Here is a 23,860-nt window from a genome sequence, read left to right as displayed (position 1 = left end):
TAAGGAAAGCTTTCAGGTCTGTCAGTGATCATAAACAGATGGCCTAGTAGGCCAATTTCATGTTTACTATTTCACAACTAGAATGTTTACCAGCATCATAAAGAGTGCCTATGACATCACTACAAACACGCAGAAACCTGGGGTTTCATGCCTGCTTTGTCACAGCTTGCTATTGGAGCTTGGCAAATCACCTCATCCTTCTTCTCCTCATCTCTGAAATGAGTGTTGTAGACTACAGTCTCTCTCAGCGCTAGCATTCACTGTCTTTCAGCCCCTAATTAAGCGTCACTAGTGTGTCGGAATCCGCTTGATGGCTACAGGGTTGAGTTTTTGTTTTTGTTTTTTTTTAGTGTGTATGAGTCCATGTGTGACTCTGTGTGGGTGCAGATTGGTGTGTACATGTTCAGGTAAGGAGAAATATTCAACTTGCAAACTGGGTTTCCATTTGAGAATGATTAATCCTATTAAGTCTAATTTTTCTTAAAAGTGGTGAATTTAACAAATTTAGTGAAAATTAGGTGGATTTAGGCCAAGAAATTAAACACTTTTATGTAAAGATTGCATTATTTTTTGTCTCCACAATTAAAATTGTATTTTTATTATAGAAGAAGCTGTCTGGGCCTCAGGTCTGTATTTCAGTAAGATAAGGGAAGAAATTAGTACATACACCATCCCAGAACTCCAGAATCAGCCAGGTTAGGGAACCTCTACCAAAGAGGGTGGAAGGTGGACATACAGTCAATCAGTAAGTTGTAATGAAGTAGATAGCTCTTGTTCTGATAGGTCTCCTGGGAAGATATGCCTCAAAAGCCTTCTGTCTAATCAGGCAAGAAGAGGGCAAAAGCTGAATAATCTACAGCAAGAAACTGAGTTGAGATTTAATACCTAGAGTTCAATATCCTTTATTATCTGTCTTCTTTATAATTGGCCAAGAAGTCAAGAAAAGAAGAGTTGCCTCTTTTTGAACTTTATTATGCTCATTCTTTTTGGGGGGCTTTAGATGAAGGTTTACAGAATGAATTACTTTCTCATTAAGCAATTAATACACATTGTTTTGTGATATTGGTTGCCAACCCTACGACATGTCAACACTTTCCCCTTCTCGACCTTGGGTTCCCCAACTCAATTATTCTTGCTTAATTCACACAACAATTCTGAGAATAATGTGTTATTATTCCCACTAAAGATTTCACATTTTCTTGTGTTCGTGGTCCTACATAACGGGACACTGGATGTATAGTATCCTATCCACTGGTATGCTCAGGTTGGCCAAATAGTTCATATTGTTGTTGTTAGGTGCCGTTGAGTCAGTTCCAACTCAAAATGACCCTGTGTACAAGAGAATGAAACACTGCACGGTCCTCTGCCATCCTCAAAATCGTTGTTATAGGGTCTCATAAGCACTCTTCATCAGCAGTAGAGCTCTGATTCAAACCAATGTCTTTTCCCTGACGTTAATTTTTTAAATTGGAAGGTGAGTGACAGACAGTGGGGCAAAGTAAGATTTAGAAATTCATTCTCCATGAAGAAAAATGTCCTTATTTTGAGGATAAAGTTGCCTTCATAGTGTTATAGACTAACCTAGTCCTCTGGAAGACAAAGAGGAAAATATACATTATGTAAAATAAGAAATGGTTGGGATTAGTGGCAGTTATTAGAGAATGTATAGTTTAACCAACAAAAATTTATATAAGGAGGTTGAATTTAAGGTAGAGATGCTTGCATATCTAAAAAAGTAATCTAATTAATTAAACATGAAAGAATGTCTTTACAGACAGATGGTGGCCCCCATGGAGGTAGAAACGAAGAGCTCAAAGACCAGTTTGACAATATTTGTCCAACACTGTTCAGAAGAGAGAGACCTTATATCAGGCAGTCTTGGACTTTCTGGTCATTGTGGCATAGGCTAGTTCATAAAATTTTTCCAGAACCTCAGTGAAACAGCCCTTATGACCATCTGTTTCTCTTTACTCTGATTCCATGAACCTCATACAGAATTTTGATGACTAATTTATCCTCGCCATTACATTAGTAGGTTTAGTCATTGAAATAGAAGAATCTCCAGAAGTAAACCCATAAACATATGGGGATTTAGTGTCATAGTTCTGGCATTTCTAATCAGTGAGGAAATAAAGAATTATTCAATTAATAGTGCTGGAAAATTTGACAATCTATTTGGTAAAGGAAGTAAGGTTAGATCCCTACCTTATACCACATATTATTTAAATGAGTCAAAATGACCTCTGTGTATTAGCCCCAAGTTGTTAACTTCTTCATAGCAAGCTGAGGCCCATTAGCCCAAAAAGCTCAAAGGCACCAGTCTCAAATTTGTATACATCCAGTTGTTTTTCAAATAGCCCAAATATGCAGATTTTTAGCAAATAGAGCCTACCTGCTTTACATACGCCAGAAAACTTTTCCCAACATCTATTAGCTATAAACCAAAAAAACCAAACCTGTAGCCCTCAAGTCGATTCCAACTTGTAACAACCCTACAGGACAGAGTAGAACTGCCCCCATAGGGCTTCCAAGGTTGTAATCTTTACTGAAGCAGGCTGACACATTTTTCTCCCAGAGTGGCTGGTGGGTTTGAACTGCCAAAATTTCCGTTAGCAGCTAAGTGCTTAATCACTGTACCACCAGGGCTCCCTGTTAGCCATAGATAAGATAAAATCCTGTAGTTATAAGAACCCCAAGGTGCTGCTGCCTTCGGAGCTCTCTGACCAAGAGAAGCCCACCTCGCTGCAGGAGGACCTTGCCCAAGGTACATGTAAGCCCCCGGCCCTCCTCCTCTTCCCCAGGGTTTTTCATGCCCTCTTCCCCTTCTGGCAGCTCCCTGCGGTGCTTTTCCCTGGCAGACCTCTTGCTGTAGGAGACCACCCCTGCATGTGGCTGTCAGTGTGTCTGCCCCAGTAAATAACTTGTTGTGCAAGCTATCTCCTATCTCATGGTCATATCTCTTTTTCTTGATCAGCCCCAAATTCTCTCAAACTCACAACACCATAAAAGATATGAAATTGTAAAAGAGGAAAAACAAAACTGCCATTATATGCAGGTATAATTGTATGTATTTTTAAAAATCCAAAAGCAGCTGCAGATGAATTATTCGGATTAATAAATATTGGATATAAAATCAGTACAAAATGTTTTATTTTTACATACTAGCAATAGACAGAAACTGAAATTTTGAAATGATACCATTCACAATATCTTAAAATAAAGTTCATCATAAGAAGACAGTTAATAAAAGGTATACAAGACCTTTAAGAAGAAAATTATAAAACTTTATTATGACATATTAAAGAGGACTTAAATAAAAAGAAAGTTAGACCATGTTTATGGGTTGGACGACTTAATACTTTAAATATCAAATCTTTTGCAAATTGATTTACAGATTCAATGTAATACCAATCAAAATTCCATACATACAATGGAACAGAACAATAAAAAATTAATGACCTACAGTTAATTGCAACAAACTGCATGAATCTCACAAACATAATAGTAAGAGAAATAAGTTAAAAATTACATAATGATTTCATTAATATAAAGATCAAAAAATAGACAAAAACAAAATTATATCATTTTTGTTTAGGAGTATATAATAGATGGTAGAACCACTCATCTGTAAGTTTGTCATACTGTGGTGGCTTCTGTGTTGTTGTGATGCTGGAAGCTATGCCACCAGTATTTCAAATACCGGCAAGGTCACCCATGGTGGACAAGTTTCAATGGGGCTTCCAGAAGAGACTCTGAAACTTGCTTTTGAACATAGAGCAGCTAAAGCAAATGGAACAAATGATGAAGTAAAAGAGTTGAACAGTAGATTTCAAAGGGCCACTAGAGAAGACAAAATAAAGTATTATAATGAAATGTGCAAAGACCTGGAGTTAGAAAACCGAAAGAGAAGAACACGCTCAGCATTTCTCAAGCTGAAAGAACTGAAGAAAAACTTCAAGCCTTGAATTGCAATATTGAAGGACTCTATGGGCAAAATATTGAACAATACAGGAAGCATCAGAAGAAGATGGAAGGAATACAGAGTCATTGTACCAAAAAGAATTGGTCAACATTCAACCATTTCAGGAAGTAGCATATATATGACGATATTGAAGGAAGAAGTCCAAGCTTCGCTGAAGGCACTGGCGAAAAACAAGGCTCCAGGAATTGACGGAATACCAATTGAGATGTTTCAACAAACAGATGCAGTGCTGGAAGCACTCACTTGTCTATGCCAAGAAATTTGGAAGACAGCTAGCTGACCAACCAACTGGAAGATATCCATATACCTGTCTATTCCAAAGAAAGGTGATCCAAAAGAATGTGGAAATTATTGAACAATATCATTAGTATCACATGCAAGTAAAATTTTGCCGAAGATAGTTCAAAAGCGTTTTAGCAGTACATCGACAGGGAACTGCCAGAAATTCAAGCCAGATTCAGAAGAGGATGTGGAACGAGGAATATCTTTGCTGATGTCAGATGGATTTTTACTGAAGGTAGAGAATACCAGAAAGATGTTTACCTGTGTTTTATTGACTATGCAAAGGCATTCAACTGTGTGGATCATAACACATTATGGATAATATTGCAAAGAACGGGAATTTCAGAACACTTACTTGTGCTCATGAGGAACCTGTACACAGACCAAGAGGCAGTTGTTCAGACAGAAGAACAAGGGGATACTGCATGATTTATAATCAGTAAAAATGTGTGTCAGGGTTGCATCCTTTCATCATTATTTATTCAATCTGTATGCTGAGCAAATAATCTGAGAAGCTGGACTGTATGAAGAAGAATGAGGCATCAAGATTGAAGGAAGGCTCATTAACAATCTGCGATATTCAAATGACACAACCTTGCTTGCTGAAAATGAAGAGGACTTGAAATACTTACTAATGAAGATTGAAGACTACAGCCTTCAGTATGGATTGCACCTCAACATAAAGAAAACAAAAATCCTCACAACTGGATCAATAAGCAACATCACGATTAACGGAGAAAATATTGAAGTTGTCAAGGACTTCATTTTACTTGGATCCACAATCAACACCCATGGAGGCAGCGGTCAAGAAATCAAAGGACGTATTGCATTTGGGCAAATGTGCTGCAAAAGACTTCTTTAAAATGTTAAAAAGCAAAGATGTCACTCTGACGACTAAGGCGGGCCTAACCCAAACCATGGTATTTTCAATCACCTCACATGCATGCAAAAGCTGGACAATGAATAAGGAAGACTGAAGAAGAATTGATGCCTTTGAGTTGTGGTGTTGGCATAGAACATTGAATATATCATGGACTGCCAGAAGAATTAACAAATCTGTCTTGGAAGAAGTACAGCCTGAATGCTCCTTAGAAGAGAGGATGAAGAGACTTGTCTCACGTAATTTGAACATGTTATCAGGAGAGATCAGTCTCTAGAGGAGGACATCATGCCTGGTAAAGTAGAGGGTCAGCAAAAGAGAGGAAGATCCTTAATGAGATGGATTGACACAATGGCTGCAGTAATGGGCTCAAGCATAGCAATGATTGTAAGGATGGCACAGGACGAGACAGTGTTTTGTTCTGTGGTACATAGGGTACTGTGAGTTGGAACCAACTCGACGATACCTAATAGCAACAACAATCTTTACAGAAGCTAACTGCCACATCTTTCTCCTGCAGAGAGGTTGGTGGGTTCAAACTGCCAACCTTTTGGTTAGCAGCCAAGCACTTTAACCACTGTACCACCAGGGCTCCCTCAATAAATAATAACACACTAGTTATTGTAGCCACTATTTTAGTTCAGACTATCATTATTTTTCTCCTGGATTCAGCAGTAGTCCTCTCTAACTTATCTCCTTGTCTCTAGTCTCCTCACCTCCAAGTCATCCTCCACAGCACTGCCAAAGGGATATTTCACAACCGCAACCTGATTTTGTCACTACTCATCTTAAAATCCTTATAAGCACCTTAGTGTGGCTTTCTTCTCTCAACAGACTCTTATGGGACATGCTACATCCATACTAGACTACCTGTGGTTCTCTTACTGCTCCACACCCATTTTTCCACATGTACATGCAGACATGCTGCTCTTTTCCTGGAACAACTTGCACTTTCTCCTAACCTCAACCCACTTTAAAGAGATAATCATACATAGATAAGCAATAAATTCTATAGGAAGCTTTCCCTGAACACTATGGTTTGGGTTAGATGGCCTTTTGTGCTCCCATAGAGCTCACCATTTATCACAATTTGTTAGAATTATCTGTTGATTTCTCGGTTTTTCCCTGGAGACTAAGTGCCTGAATGGGGAAGGATGGTCACGTCTATCTCTACATGTCCAATGTCTAGTGGAGTAGCATATATTAATGTTCACTATATTTTGCTGAATAAATAAATAGATAAATTGTTGGTGAGGACTTTTTATATCATAATCATATTGGCTGGGTAACTTCTATAGCAAATGAATCCCGAAATTTCAGTGGCTTAACAAAAGAGATATTAACATCTTTGCTCACATAAAAGTCCGATATTTGCTCATTGGCCGGCAGCCTTCTTCCATGTGGTTATCTAGGGTCACAGACCCCTTCCATTTTGTGGTACTGCCATTTCCTAGTCTGCTGCATTGAACTGGCAAACAGGAAGAGAGGGTAGAGAAGCTCACACCCATTTTTTAACTGCCTTGACCCGCAAGTAACACTTACCACTTCCACTCTCTTTCCATAGGCAAGAACTTAATAATATGTCACATTGCATTCAGGTGGGGGGGTGGGGGACTGAGAAATGCTGTCACTTCCCAGCAACAACCTACACTATGGAAGAGGGAGCCTGAATCTGCGGGAAGCTAGCTGTTATTGTCACAGCAGTGTATGTGCGGTGCTGATCTCATATTTGTCACAGATTGAAGAATAGATGTAGTAAAGTTGCAATAGAATAGTAGAGGGGGAAAAAAGAATAGTAGAGGGAGATCTAGCAAAGGGTTTCCAAAAACAAGTTAGATGAGAAATATTTACAAACTTTATCGGTGATTGACACTAATGTCAACAACCCCACAAGGAGAAAACAAAAAGTTCACCAAGAAATTGGACCTAAAACAAATTAGAGAACTGGTTAATACACTGGGAGATATCTGTCAGTCAGAAAATATTAATGGATTAACTACCATCCTTGGCCATCTCTAGTAAGGTTTCTTCCCTTCACCTACCTCTGATCTAATAATCAGGGCCTATCAGCTTCCCAAGCACAAAGTTCTTATCTTTCCCTGCCTACCACAAACCCAAACCCACTGCGGTAGAGTCACTTCCAACTCATAGCAACTCTATAGAACAGAGTAGAACTGCTCCATAGGGCTTCCAAGGCTGTAATCTTTCTGGAAGCAGGTTGCCACATCTTTCCCCAACAGAGTGGCTGGTGGGTTTGAACTGCCAGCCTTTCAGTTAGCAGCTGAGTGTTTAACCACTGCGCCCCAAAACTCATTAAAATTAAAAGGAAGCTTTGTTTGACAGGTGCTATATAGCCTAAAATATCTCAGCATCTTCACCACTTATATACATTATGATTTTCCACTGAGCGCCGAAAATAAAGAAGGAAGCTAACACCACCTGAGTGCATCTGTTTCATCAAAGGCATTTTTACTAACCCTCACAACAATGTGGTCCAGTAGTTAACACTCTCCCCACTTTTCTAGAGATGATACAGGTTTTCACCTGTGCTCAGGATCCAGGGTGACCCACCATCAGACTTATTATTTCTATGTATCTGTAAAGAGTTTTATTGTTTAACTGGTAGAAAAGAGAAGGTAAGTTTCTTGTCTGAGGTCAAATGGTTGGTGAGTAACAGAGCTCTGACTCAAATTCTGATCTGTCTTTTTAAGAAGTCCGTGCCCTGTGGACAGACAACCAAACTTGTCCCTCTCAAGGGAGGGATGGGAGGCAGGCAGGAGACCAAGACAGAGTAAGAGATGACAATCCAGGAGGGAAAATTCCCTCGTTTTGGAGGAAGAACATACCTTGACAGTGTACAAGGCCAAAGATCCTTCTGAAAGGCAACGAAGTGAAAACCTTACTTACTGAAAATATTAACAGTCTTCACTGTTGTTTAGAAACAAGTGGATTAGCACAAACTGAGAAATCCATGCAAGTAGGATGTGAACCTAGGCATGCCTGACTGTTTATCTCAGGGCATCCCTGGACCATAGCCCCATTCCACCTGTACTAGTAATTTTTTCCTTTTTATCAACTCATATTTTTATGCAACTTTTCCTCAGAAATAATATGCATAAAATTATGGATTAATGGGCTAATTACTCATCTATATTAAAATAAACACATAACAATTAACAGTTTTAAATATTTATCTGCTTACCCCAACATAAGTCATCTCACCTCCCACCAGTTGTACACATTTCATACTTTTATATACAGGTCTACCTAGAGCTGTAACATGAAGAATTCTACCTTAAAAATGTTTTCACAGAAGAATTAAGAACTCAAGAACAGTAGAAAAACGGAAGCTCGAAGTCAATGATTTAGCTATATTTGTCCAATTCTGTACAAAAGAGAGACTAATTCATGCACACACTGTATTCTCATCATTATGGAAGGGTGTCCTAATTATTTGCTAAGACAGATCCTCAAATTTACCAATGATTAATGAAAGAAGTAGTTCTCGTGATCATCTGTTTCCATTTGCTCTGATCTCATGAGTAAAGCAAAATATTAAAAGGTGATTTCTTCTATCTCAGTTTGGGTAAGACCCATTGCCATCAAGTCGATTCTGACTCAAAGCAACCCTATAGGACAGAGTAGAACTGCCCCATAGAGTTTCTAAGGAGCACCTGGTAGATTCAAACTGGCAACCTTTTGGTTAGCAGCCATAGCACTTAACCACTATGCCACCAGAGTTTGCATAAGGGTCCCTGACAAGTAGGGGCCCTGGCAAATGAGTTGCTATTCACCTAATCAGGACTTGGTCAAAAAGAGATGAACCCTGGTCTGACAAACTGGAGAAACCCTGAGAGTATAGCCACTGGACACTCTTTTAACTTAGTACTGAAGTCACTCCTGAGGTTCACCCTTCAGCCAAAGATTAGACAGGCCCATAAAACAGTATGAGACTAAATGGGTACACTAGCCCAGGGACAAGAACAAGAAGGCAGGAGGGGCCAGGATAGCCGGTAATGGGGAACCCAAGGTCGAGAAGGAGAGAGTGTTGACATGTCATGGGGTTGGCAACCAATGTCACAAAACAATATATGTATTAATTGTTTAATGAGAAACTAATTTGCTCTGTAACCTTCATCTAAAGCACAATTTAAAAAAAAAAGTGAACTTCAGACTGGTCAAAAAAAAAAAGATATGAACCCGTTTTGGGGACCTCAGCTCACAATCCACCTCTTGTCACTAAAAAAGCTTGCAGAGTTCTAGAAAGAAGTAAAAATTTGCTTAATTTACATGGTAATTACATTCCCAGGAAAATCTTTTTATTTTAAAGCCTTGCAAAAGTAATAGGTTTGAGACTCAGAAAATTATAAACTGGTTTCTTAGCCACATAAATATGCAAGAGGACACTCACACGTTGTGTAGGATGTGGGATGATTCTGACCCACTCCACTTTCCATATCTGCACTAACGGCTGGATGACTTGCCCGGAGAATCCCTCAGTATCCATCAAGTGTCATAAGGTATTTTATCCTCAGTGACCTCTAAGACAGATAAAAGGAGAGCCAAAGGAGTTTAACAAGATCTTCTTGCAAAATTCTCTTGTCATTATTATATGATCTTTCCTGGACCAGTTGTTGGCCCCCTAAGGAGATCTGAAATCACTAGAAACAGGATTTCCTAACCAACATGAGTGAGAAAAAAATCTCTGATGTTGTGACAAAGACCCTAATCCAGAAATTCCAGGTGCTGGCTTGTAGTGCCTGCTACAATATTTTATAAAGTTCATGGGCTCAGGAAGGTCATATGATTCCACTCTATTTCTCTAAGGTATTACATACTCAGGATTTCTTCTCCTCCTCTCTTCAAGAAATTCGGTTACAACTTGTAAAAAAGGTATGTGGGGGAGTGTCAGACCTCTTCTTCTAACTTCACAAGGAGGGGAGGAGAATCATTATCTGCATCAAAAGCCTAAGAAGCAAAGGTCAGATATGCCTCCACCTTCCAACCTTTTTACCAATTCTGATATCATCTGTCCCTCCCACAGCACTCACTACTTCTCTGCTGGGTTCAATAATTCATTGCAATGGCCATACAGAACTCACAGATCATACTCACAGTTATGGGGTTTATTAGGGAAGTAACAGGTTACAATTTAGGTTCAGGAATGCTCTGGATACAGTTCTTCAGTCAGGACAGCCTCTTCTCAGCCATGCTGCAGGCATGCCTCTCTCCGGCCCTTGGCTTCTTAACCCCTCAGGCCTCTTGGGCTGACCCAGCCTCTGCCCTGCTTGGGCAGGTGTTACAAAGCTCTTTTAGCTCTGCCAGTAAGTGCCCAGAGGCACCCCACTCCACCACTAAGTCCCTGCCTGAAAGTGCTCAGCTCTCTTGCTTTGTGGGCTGGCACACTCACAGTAACCACCTTGCTCCGTGGGCCAGGAACCCACCTCGCCATCTCCCGCCAGTCTCCTGAGCCTCCTGGTTCTGCTGCTTCTACTCCTGCCATTTCTCTGCTGCTGCTTCTCATTGTCTTGTGCCATCTCCAATGTTACAGCTCTCTCTCTCTGTCTCCTGGGTCTAGGAGGATCTCAGCATAGGGACCCTGGGTCCAAAGGACATGCTCCACTCCTGACTCTTCTTCTTGATGGTAGTCAGGTCCCTCCTGTCCTTCTTTAGATGGCACATTTTAATCCTAGCAGGATGGCAAAACTGACCAATCACCTCCTTAGAGTTCCATACACATTATTTGCATTATTAGCAAACTATCCAATTCCTTGGTAGGCAACAAGCACCTCATTTGCATAGTCCCGGTGAGTCATTTGGTGGAAGTTACAAAGACTATGGCTGTTGTTGTTAGGTGCTGTCGAGTTGGTTCCAACTCATAGCAACACTATGTACAACAGAACTAAACACTGCCAGGTCCTGCACCCTCCTCACAATTGTTGTTATGCTTGAGCCTATTGTTGGAGACACTGTCTCAGTCCGTCTCCTTGTGGGTCTTCCTCTTTTTCACTGACCCTCTACTCTGCCAAGCATGATGTCCTTCTCCAGGGACTGGTCCTCCTGATAACATGTTCAAAGCACATGAGACAAAGTCTCACCATCCTTGCTTTTAAGGAGCATTCTGGCTGTGTTTCTTCCAAGACAGATTTGTTTGTTCTTCTCACAGTCCATGGTATATTCAATATTCTTCACCAACACCATAATTCGAAGGCATTGATTCTTCATCGGTCTTCATTATTCATTGTCCAGCTTTCACATGCATGTAAGGTGATTGAAAACACCATGGCTTGGGTCAGGCACACCTTAGTCCTTAGTCCTTGCTTTTTAACACTTTAAAGAGATCTTTTGCAGCAGATTTGCCCAGTGCAATGCGTCATTTGATTTCTTGACTGCACTTCCATGGACATTGATTGTGGATCCAAGTAAAATAAAATCCTTGACAACTTCAATCTTTTCTCTGTTTGTCATGATGTTGCTTATTGGTCCAGTTGTGAGGATTTTTGTTTTCTTTATGTTGAGGTGTAATCCATGCTGAAGGCTGTAGTCTTTGATCTTCATCAGTAAGTGCTTCAAGCCCTCTTCACTTTCAGCAAGCAAGGTTGTGTCATCTGCATATCAAAATTTGTTAATGAGTCTTCCTCCTATCCTGATGACACATTCTTCTTCATATAATCCAGCTACTTGGATTATTTGCCCAGCATACAGATTGAATAAGTATGGTGAAAGGATACAACTCTGACACACACCTTTCCTGACTTTAAACCACACAATATCTCCTTGCTCTGTTCAAACAACTGCCTCTTGGTCCACGTACAGGTTCCTCACGAGCACAATTAAGTGTTCTAGAATTCCCATTCTTCGAAATGCTATCCACAATTTGTTATGATCCACACAGTTGAACACCTTTCCATAGTCAATAAAACACGGTAAATATCTTTTTGGTATTCTCTACTTTCAGCAGATGAAAGATCCATCTGCATCAACAATGATATCCCTCCATTAACTTCCTCTTCTGAATCCAGCTTGAATTTCTGGCAGTTACCTGTTGATGCACTGCTGCAATCACTTTTGAATTACCTTCAGTAAAATTTTATTTGTGTGTGATATTAATGATAGTGTTCCATCATTTCTGCATTCTTTTGCATCACCTTTCTTTGGAGTGGGTACAAAGATCTCTTCCAGTCAGTTGGCCAGGTAGCTGTCTTCCAAATTTCCTGGCATAGAATAGTCAGCACTTCTAGCACTGCATCCGTCTGTTGAAACATCTCAGTTGGTCTTCTGTCAATTCCTGGAGCCTTGTTTTTTGCCAATGCTTTCAGTGCAGCTTAGACGTCTTCCTTTAGTACCATCAGTTCTTGATTATATGCTACCTTCTGAAATGTTTGAATGTCAACCAATTTTTTTCGGTACAGTGACTGTGTATTCCTTCCATCATCTTCTTTTGATGTTTCCTGTGTCGTTTAGTATTTTCTGAATCCTTCAATATTGCAACTCGAGGCTTGGATTTTTTCTTTATCTCTTTCAGTTTGAGAAATGCCAAGCATGTTCTTCACTTTTGGTTTTCTAACTCCAGGTCTTTGAGTATGTCATTATAATACTTTACTTTGTCTTCTAGAGCCACCCTTTGAAATCTTCTGTTTGGCTCTTTTACTTCATTGTTTCTTCCTTTCAGTTTAGCTACTCTACGTTCAAGAGCAACTTTCAAAGTCTCTTCTGACATATCTTTTGGTCTTTTCTTACTTTCCTGTCTTTTTAATAACCTCTTGCTTTTTTCATGTATGATGTCCTTGATGTCATTCCACAACTCGTCTGGTCTTTGATCATTAGTGTTCAGTGCGTCAAATCTATTCTTGAGATGGTCTCTAAATTCCAGGTGGGATATACTCATACTTTCGCTCTTGTGGAATTATTTTAATTTTCTTCAGCTTCAACTTGAACTTTCATATGAGCAATCGGTGGTCTGTTCCACAATCAGCCCCTGGCCTTGTTCTGACTGACGATATTGAGCTTCTCCATGGTCTCTTTCCACAGATGTAGTCAATTTGATTCCTGTGTATTCCATCTGGCGAAATCCACTTGTATAGTCCCTGTTTGTGTTGCTGAAAAAAGGTATTTCCAATGAATAGGCTGTTGGTCTTGCAAAATTCTATCATGAGATCTCTGGTGTTATTTCTATCACCAAGACCATACTTTCCAATTACTGATCTTTCTTCTTTGTTTCCAACTTTCATGTTCCAATTGCCAGTAATTATCAATGCATCTTGATTGCATGTTTGATCAATTTCAGACTGCAGAAGTTGGTAAAAATCTTCAATTTCTTCATCTTTGGCCTTAGTGTTTGCTGGGTAAATTTGAATAATAGTCACATTAACTGGTCTTCCTTGTAGGTGTATGGATATTATCCTATCAAGCACAGTGTAGTACTTCAAGATAGATCTTGAAATGTTCTTGAAATGTTCTTTCTGATGATGAGCGCATTGCCATTCCTCTTCAATTTGTCATTCCTGGCATAGTAGACCGTATGATTGTCTGATTCAAAATGGCCAATATCAGTCCATTTCAGCTCACTAATGCTTAAGATATTGATATTTATGCATCCCATTTAATTTTTGACGATTTCCACTTTTCCTAGATTCATTCTTCATACATGCCATGTTCGAATGATTAATAGGTGTTTGCAGCTGTTTCTTCTGATTTTGAGCCATGCCACATTAACAAATGAAGGTCCCAAAAGCTTGACTCCATCCACATCATTAAGGTCAACTCTACTTTGAGGAGACAGTTCTTCCCCAGTCGTCTTTGGAGTGCCTTCCAACCTGAGCAGCTCATCTTCTGGCACTATATCGGACAGTGTTCTGCTGCTATTCATACAGTTTTCACTGGCTAATTTTTTTCAGAAGTATACCGCCAGGTCCTTCTTCCTAGTCTGTCTTAGTCTGGAAGCTCAACTGAAACCTGTCCACCATGAGTGACCCTGCTGGTATTTGAATACTGGTGGCATAGCTTCTAGTATCACAGTAACACGCAAGCCCCCACGGTATGACAAACTGACAGATACGTGGGGGAAAGACTATGGCTAGAAGGACCATATCAAGTAATTCACTGCACCGCCAACTCTTTATACATTAAGTGCCCACATTATCCAAATTGTTCTTCTAGTCTGACCACACCTAGTCAAATTACCCAGATAGTTCAATTACCTATCACCACCAGTTGACTCCAACTCATGGCAACCCCAGTGTGTCAGAGAAGATTTGTGTTCCATGGGGTTTTCAATGGCTGATGTTTCAGAAGTAGGTTGCTAGGTCTTTCTTCCAAGGTGCCTCTGGGTGGATTCAAACCTCTAACGTTTCAGTTAGTAGCCAAGCACATTTACCATGTGCACCACCCAGAGGCTCCTCAATTAGCCACTAGTCTGCATATTTAATTGTGGAAATGTATGCCCGGATGTGAATACAGAGCAATTCTTTCATGCTTGATTTTACGTAGTAAAGAAGAATTCTTAACTCAGTAATGACTTGAGTTCCTCAGATTTTTAAAAAGGGGAAAGGAACCAGGAGGATCTTTGTCTACCATAGTCACTCATTCCTTTACAGTGTCTAAAAGACAATAAAATATGTGAAATCAGCATTTTAGTCAGAGCGTTAATTCCGTCTCCCCATCGTTATTTGCCTTGATCCTTGTCTCCAAGTGTCTTTATAGTCACTAGTGTTCAACCAAACTCCATTCTGGGACAATAAATCTGCATAGTCTCAGCAACATCAGTTTACTCTTGGCCGTTTCTAATGGTCATAGCCCAGTCTTGTATTTAGATCAATCATGTCTAAGTTTTTTGTTGCTGTTCCAGAGCCTTAACTCCCCAAAGCAAGTCTCTGTCCCATGAGGCTAACTGACTGCCCATCCTTCAGTGGTCTGCTCTGGCATGTCCTTCCTCCATGGAGTGACATCCTAGACTTCAGTCTCAGCTCATGTGCTCCCACTCTACTTATACTTTCTCTTTGGACCCACCCCCTGTGTTAGCTTTGTTTTCTGTCCCCCCCTTTCTAAGTCCTGTGTCTTGCCAGGAGCCGTGGTCTTTACTATCCTGCCTTTACAGGACACATTGTTCTGGTTCTAATGCCTTTATCTTTGGGACTAAGGAAAACAAGCATGTTCTGGCTTATCGAAGTGTGAATACTGGATACCACACCAACACTTTGATGTAGAACTGATATTCCTTATGAAGATATTTTTTTACCATGTGCAATGCTCTGTGCTAAATATTTTACTTCTATATTACCATGTTAAATTTCCCCTACAAGCCTATAAAATATGTACAATCACTGTCAGTATTTTACAGTTAGAATACAGAGACATAGAGACGATGAGGAACTGGCCAAACTTAAACAGTAAGAATCACAATAAGAACCTGCATAAGAGGACCTTGGGTGGCACAGACAGTTAAGCGCTGGACTACTAGTGAAACAGAACCCCCACAGTGCTGTATTCTTTACCAGCTTCCTCCCCTACAGTGTTGTATTACAAAATCATTTCCTTTGCTGGGCTCCACCAGCCCTCCTCAGCTTTGCATTTGAATCCTGCTTCTGCTTGGAGGTTATATGTAAACCCTATTGTGCCTGCATAGTATGATTAAAAATGTTGCTGACATACTTGTATGAATGCTCTACTTGTAAACCCCTTTAAAAGTAACATGCCTACCTGTCCGTGGCAAGCAGTCTTGGCAGCAGTAAGCACCGACTGACTCCATTTCCTTGTACAACAAAATAAAGGTGCCTTTTTTGTTCTCTCACCTCAGTCTCTCGTTTATTGACCAATACGAGTCATGCCGAGTAAGAACCTGGGGTTTCCACACAGTAACACTAGCAGAAAGGTTGACTGTTCAAAGCCACCCAGAGGCATCTCAGAAGACAGGCCTGGAGATCTGATTCCAAATGGTCACAGACTTGAAAACCCTATGGAGCAGTTCTACTCTGCACACATGGGGTCACCATGAGTCAAAACTGACTCTATGGCAACTAACAACAGCAACCTGGACAAGGCTGTCTGAAATCTATACTCTGCATCACTGTGCCACAACATTTATATAATAATTTCATTTACAGATATGCCAACCTACTTAAATGACCAGTCTATTTCCCGTGAGTGCTGAGATATCAATGAATTCCTCTATGTGCTTGGTAGACAATGATTCCCCTTCACTGGAATACAATCTTCTAATTTCTTGGGAAAAAACACTTTGTTTTACCCCCTCAGTCACACCTCTCCATAATTCCATCTGGTCTCAATTTCTTCAAGTCCAGTGAGGGGGAAAAGTTGTTATAGTTGCTGTCATGAATTGAATTGTGTCCCCAAAAAATATATGTCAACTTGGTTGACATGAGTCCCAGTAATGTGTGGTTGTCCTCCATTTTGTGATTGTAACTTTATGTTAAAGAGGATTAGGATGGGATTGTAACACCCTTACTAAGATCACATCCCTGATCCAATGTAAAGGGAGTTTCCCTGGGGTGTGACCTGCACTGCCTTTTATCTTACAAGAGATAAAAGGAAAAGGAAGCAAGCAGAGAGTGGGGGACCTCATACCACCAAGAAAGCAGTGCAGGGAGCAGAGCACGTCCTTGGGACCCAGGGTCCCTATGCGGAGAAGCTCCTAGTCCGGGGGAAGATTGATGAGTAGGCTGACAGAGACAGAAGGCCTTCTCCTGGAGCTGATGCCCTGAATTTGGACTTTCAGCCTATTTTACTGTGAAGAAATAAATTTCTCTTTGTTAAAGCTATCCACTTATGGCATTTCTGTTATACAACACTAGACGACTAAGACAGTTGGTGAGAAGGAGAAAGTGACAGTCTTTTCCTATTTCATCCTAGAAACTCTATCAAAAGGATCAAGATCTACTTCTGCTCAATGACCTTCAGAGGAGGTATGTACAAGGTACCACTGAGGGAGAAGGAAGGCCTAGGGCCATCTTGCTCAGCTCAAGAAATCAAGGAGAGCCCAGCACACAAAATGTCTTTTGAGCTTGGGTTAGTTAAATCTGCCCCCATTCACTGCAATTAAATTAACCTGTACCATGTTATTCCAGTGTGCATTGTCATTCCCATAGGCAGCAGCTGTATTAGGGAAAGCTGTGTGCAGGAAGATAGTGACAGTTTGCATATTCCTATCAGTAGGTTAAGAGCAGATATTGCCAACAGTACCCCAAAGCTGAAGAAATTGCAAGTGTTGGACATCACATTTTTTGCATACAGGCCCTATACCAAGGAGATATTGTTCAACCTCAATGCCAATGTAGTCAACAGTGTTTTTTTAACCACAAATGTAGAAGTCCTTTCCTGGGACAATATCTTATGATGTTCCTCAATTTCAAAAAATCACTTAATATTAGCCCAAGAGACAGAAAAGGCCACATAGAACACAGACTTCGTCAGCCTGAGACCAGAAGAACTGGATGGTCCCCCGCTACCACCAATGACTGCCCTGACAGGGAACACAACAGAGAGTCCCTGATGGAGTGGGGGAAAGGTGGTATACAGAACTCAAATTCTAGTAAAAAGACCAGACTTAACGGTCTGACCGAGACTAGAGGAACCCCAGAAAATATGGCCCCTGGACCCTCTTGTCAACCCAGAACTAAAACAATTCCCAAGGCTAACTCTTCACACAAAGATTAGACTGGAATGTGGGACATAAAATGATACTCATCAAGAGTGTACTTCTTAGTTCAAGTAGATACATGAGACTAAATGGGCAGCTTCTGTCTGGAGGTGAGATGAGAAGGCAGAGAGGGTTAGGAGCTGGTGGAATGGACATGAGAAATCAGGGGTGGAAAGGAGGAGTGTGCTGTCACAGTACAGGGAGAGCAATTAGGGTCACATAACAATGTATGTATAAATTTTTGTATGAGAGACTAACTTGAATTGTAAACTTTCACTTAAACTACAACAATAAAAAAAAGAAAGAAAAAAATAACTTAATAATATTAGTGCATACATAATTCTGTGGAGACTAGAAACGATTCCTCTCAGTGGAAGCGTGAATCAGGTCCAGGATACATACCACTAAACTGGGCAGCATGGGAGGTTATGCTAATGAAATAACAGAAAAAGCCCGTGAGTAGCAGCCTTTTTCCGCTAAAGACAAAATCACACCGAGATTCTTGAGTATTTTGATTAGCATAGATTTATTTTGACTCCTGATTCATATCAGCAGATCTTCTCCCAACAATCTTAAACATCAAATTAGATCATTTGTACTAACTCTGGGAGCAATGAGGTCAGATGAAAATATGCAGAGGGAATCTATAAAAGAAGCAGTCAGAAAAGATTCTTAGTAGGTGTGTTCTGAATACAATTTTAAAGGAAGAAAGCAAATTGGTCATGATCTTGTTTGAATCATTTCTCAGAACACTTGTGACAAGATTGATGGGTCATAAACACAACTGTCTGCAGGAGCCAGGCAAGTATCACCACTGAGTGAGTAGGCAGGATATGAGTCAGTAGCGGCAACTGAAGACAGTGAAACCCTCTAAGGTATTGCCACCTTAGAAAGAGGCAGCTGCTACTTAGCTGTAGCTAATTATTGCATTGAGGTAATGGAGGCCAACCAACATCTTCCCATTTGTAAGAAACAACAGAAATACAAACATTCTATGCCAACTATCCCAATTTGGAAACTTTATTATCCAAGACCAAATATTATAAATCACCCTGTGTATGCTGATTCAAACAGGTCATTTAGCCAGATACTTCGCCTTGTAACTGCAGTTTGTGGTTTTGCCTCATATCATAGACACTTGAGGGCAGATATTCCTACCCAGTGAGGCTGTAAAAGTATTACAGATGGCTACATTATAACTAATTCATCTTTATGTCAACTTCACCTATAGAAATGCCTTCCACACATTATAAGGAAAAAATGTGTTTCATAATTGGGCAAATTATTGAATTCCAGGCAGATGGGTATGACAAGGCAGCTCTGCTATTATCTCTAGATTCCTGTCCGGGCCAACATTTGCATCCATATTAACTTAAGGACATCGATGGCAAAATATTTGCATTTTCAGATGACAGGATATGAAATGGTAGTAATAAGAGAGTTTAAAAAAATTACATGGATTAATTTTATTGAAGATGATATTTTACCAGTTTTCAGGGGCAATTCCAGTTTTTCTTACCTCAAAGCTGGACCATGGATCTCTTGGCACTCAGGTCTTCTCTGCAATACATTTCCACACCTCTGTGAATTTTCCCACATCAATCTCTTTGCCTACAATGCCCATTCCTTCTCTAATGCCCTGGTAAACCCTTACTCATCCTTCATGGCTCTGCTGAAATGAAGCCTCCTCCTAGAAGCCTTCCTTGATGCACCATGGAAAGTAACATCCTCCATCCTCTGTATTTCCATAAAACCATGTTTACACAAGAGTTGTTACCTCAGAAAGACACTGCATATTCCGTTAGCATCTGCTTTATACACACCATCACTAGCACCCACTCTGGAGAGCTATGTGGCCTCTGTTGCTCTACTTTCCAGCATCTATGGAGACTGGGCTGTGAGAAGGCTACTTCAAGCAGAGTTATAAAATCAATGGTCATTCTGAAGAAGCCTGCTTTCATCATCAACAGTGCAGATCCAACTGGCAACCCTCTGCCCTGCAGCAGAAGGCCTTGTAATTAGATTAGTTAGAACAGCAGTGGAAGTGTGCTGTGGGTCTCTTCATCTTCTAGACTCAGCCCCATGCACAGGGGCTGCTCTATAACTACTGCCCCGAGTACCAACGGGACAAGTGCCCCCTGAGCCCCAGGACCACGAACTGGATCTGTTCTCACAGGAACTGCAGCCCAGAGACTGGGTAAGACTTCAAGCCTTCACACTGGTACAGGAAGGGCAATAAATTGGCAGCAACGGAGAGAACAGGAGCCCACGTTATTGCCCAGGGGATACGACTAAGAGCTGGGAAGGCAGGTGATGTTTCAACAAACAGATGCAGTGCTGGAAGCACTCACTCATCTATGCCAAGAAATTTGGAAGACAGCTACCTGGCCAACCAGCTGGAAGATATCCACATACTTGCTTATTCCAAAAAAAGGTGATTCAAGAGAATGTGGAAATTATTGAACAATATCATTAATACCACATGCAAGTAAAATTTTGCCAAAGATAGTTCAAAAGCATCTGTAGTAGTGCACCAACAGAGAGCTGCCAGAAATTAAAGCCAAATTTAGAAGAAGACGTGAAATGAGGGATAGCTTTGCTAATGTCAGATGGATCTTGGCTGAAAGCAGAGAATACCAGAAAGATGTTTACCTGTGTTTTATTGCCTATGCAAAAGCATTTGACTCTGTGGATCATAACAAATTATGGATAACATTGAGAGGAATGAGAATTCCAGAACACTTAATTGTGCTCATGAGGAACCTGTACTTAGACCAAGAGGCAGTCATTTGAACAGAACAAGGGGATACTGTGTCGTTTAAAATCAGGAAAGGTATGCACCAGGGTTGCATCCTGTCATCATACTTACTCAGTCTGTATGCTGAGAAATAATCCAAGACGCTAGACTATATGAAGAAGAATGGGGCAGCAGGATTGGAAGAAGACTCATTAACAACCTGCAATATTCAAATGACACAACCTTGCTTGCTGAAATCGAAGAGGGCTTGAAGCACTTACTGATGAAGACCAAAGACCACAGCCTTCAGTACGGATTACACCTCAACATAAAGAAAATAAAAATCCTCACAGCTGGACCAATAAGCAACATCATGATAAATGGAGAAAATTTTGAAGTTTCAAGGATTTCATTTTACTTGGATCCACAGTCAACACCTATGATCAGCAGCAGTGAAAAAATCAAATGACGCATTGCATTGGGCAAATCTGCTGCAAAAGATCTCTTTAAAGTGTTGAAAAGCAAAGACATGACTTTGAGGACTAAGGTGCACTGACCTGACCCAAGCTATGGTGTTTTCAATCGCCTCATATGCATGTCAAAGCTGGACAATGAATAAGGAAGACTGAAGTAGAATTGATACCTTTCAATCATGGTGTTGGCCAAGAATATTGAATATCCCATGGACTGCCAGAAGAACGAACAAATCTGTCTTGGAAGAAGTACAGCCAGAATGCTCTGTGGAACCAAGGATGGTGAGAGTTCGTCTCACGTACTTTGAACATGTTATCAGGAGGGACCAGTCCCTGGAGAAGGACATCATGCTTGGTAAAGTAGTGGATCTACAAAAGAGAGGAAGACCCTCAAAGAGATGGATTGACACCGTGGCTGCAACAATGGGATCAAATATAGCAACAATGTAAGGATGGCACAGGACTGGGCAGTGTTTTGTTCTGTTGTACGTACGGTCACTATGAGTCAGAACTAGCTCGATGGCACCTAACAACCATAACAACAGCCTTAGGCTGAGAGGCTGAGGCTCAGCTGGTGTCTGCCTCTTTCTCTCCCAACATGTTAAGGGTCCTCTGGGAATAGGAAAAAAACAAGCTTGATTGGTTCTATCTGGTTCATTAATTATAAGTTGTATGCTGGAAGAGAAGTTTGTGTTGTTAAAAAAAAGAAGAAGAAGAAGAAAGAAAGTAAAAGGCACAAACTGAATGTCATAAATGCCAAGAAGAAAGAAGAAAAATTACAGCCTCAGAGTTATTTTAAAAAATAAGTGCATCACAAAAATACTGGAGAAGCCAGCACAACTTGTATGAGGAAAGGTCATGGAAGGTCCATAGACACATCCAAACTCCCTGAGGGACTGAATTGCTGGGCAGAGGGCTGTGGGGACCATGGTCTTGGGGACCATCTAGCTCAACTGGCATAACACAGTTTATAAAGACAATGTTCTACATTCTACCTTGGTGAGTAGTGTCTAGGGTCTTTAAAACCTGTGAGCAGCCATCTAAGATACTCCACTGGTCTCACCCCTTTGGGAGCAAAGGAGAATGAAGAGAACAGGATATAAGGAAAAGATTGGTCCAAAGGACTAATGGACCACTGCTACCACGGCCTCCACCAGACGGAGTCCAGCACAGCTGGATGGTGTCTGGCTACTACCACAGACGGCTCTGACCAGGATCACAATAGAGGGTCCTGGACAGAGCTGGAAAAGGATGTACAACAAAATTCTAACTCACAAAAAAAGACCAGCTTTACTGGCCTGACCGACTGGAGAAACCCCAAGAGTATGGCCCCCAGACACCCTTTTAGCTCAGTGGTGAAGTCACTCCCAAAGTTCACCGTTCAGCCAGGGATTGGACAGTCTCATAAAACAAAATGGGACTAATGAGGCACAGCAGTCAAGGGACAAGGACTAGTAGGCAGGAGGGGACAAGAAAGCTGGTGATAGGGAACCCAAGGTTGAGAAGGGACAGTGTTGACATGTCGTGAGGTTGTTAACCATTGTCATAGGGCAATATGTGTACTAACTGTTCAGTGAGAAACTATTAGTTCTGCAAAAGTTCATCTAAGGTACAAAAAAAAAAAAAGACTTATCTATGTGAGATCAAATTGACAACAGCAACTCAAAAGGTTTGATGGGAAGCCTAGGGGGCAGTGAGTTGAAGATAATGGTGATGGAATAACTTGGAAAAGGATAGTGAGAATAGCTGCACAACTGGAAGAATGTAATCGATGTCACTGAATTGTACATGTAGAAACTTTTGAAATGGTGTAACTTTGGCTATGTATATTTTCACCAAAAAAAAGCCCTCCAAGGTCGAGAAGAGAGAGTGTTGATATGTTGTGGGGTTGTTAACCAATGTCATAAAACAATATGTGTACTGACTGTTTAATGAGAAACTATTTGTTCTGTAAACCTTCATCTAAAGTACAAGAAAAATATATATATATATATAAAAAATAAGTGCATCAAATCTCCAGGTATTTGTGATTATTGTAGGGGTGAAACTAGGGTCCAAGTCAAATGGGAATGAGATAAATTGTTCAGGCAGCCATACTGACAGATCCTAGTAGTGGCTGGAGAAGTGGTGGACATCGTTCCTGGCAACTTCTGTATTCAGGCGAAGATGGTAAACTTGTCAGTGGGATGGGAAAGGGGCAGGGAGGGGGATGTGGAAGTGGGATCCCTCATCATAGGACTGTCTGCTCTTGCCCATTCTGGCCACCCCAGCAATGAATCAGCAGTTCATTCACACTTGGGTCAGGAAGACCCACAGAAAGAAGAGGAGAATTGTGAGAACCCCTGCCCTGCCTCCATCACAGGGCTGCATTTGGGAATCAACTGGAAACAGAAAGGGAAAGCTCTTTGCAGGCTATGGTCAGGTGCAACCATTTACATGATTGTTCTGGTGAGAGGGTGGGTCTTTTTGGAATGCCTGGTCCAGAACAGCAATCAAGTCTACACTTCTATCCTTTGGTCTGGGATGCCTACCCTGTCTATTTCAGCTCCTTTTCCAGTCACATTGAGATAACAATTTTCTATTCCTCACATCTGTCTATGACAACAATAAGTATTGCTCTTTTTAATACCAGACAGCAGCTGCATTCGGGCCTCTCCTGTGGAGAATCCATTGGTGGCTTTGTTCCTCCAGACTGATCTGTTGACTGAAGGTATTGCAAAGGTATACTGGGTTTGGGAAATCACAGTGCCCAACAGATCAGTGACCTTAAGTAAAATAAAATGTGGATGAAGTGAGCTCATTCTCCAACAGCCATGGGACAGCAGAAGGGGCAGATAGGACATGACAAAGC

This window comes from Trichechus manatus, unplaced genomic scaffold (assembly GCF_000243295.1).
Source record: "Trichechus manatus latirostris isolate Lorelei unplaced genomic scaffold, TriManLat1.0 scaffold00273, whole genome shotgun sequence".
NCBI classification, from domain to species: domain Eukaryota; kingdom Metazoa; phylum Chordata; class Mammalia; order Sirenia; family Trichechidae; genus Trichechus; species Trichechus manatus.
Note: the sequence above shows the minus strand (reverse complement) of the source record.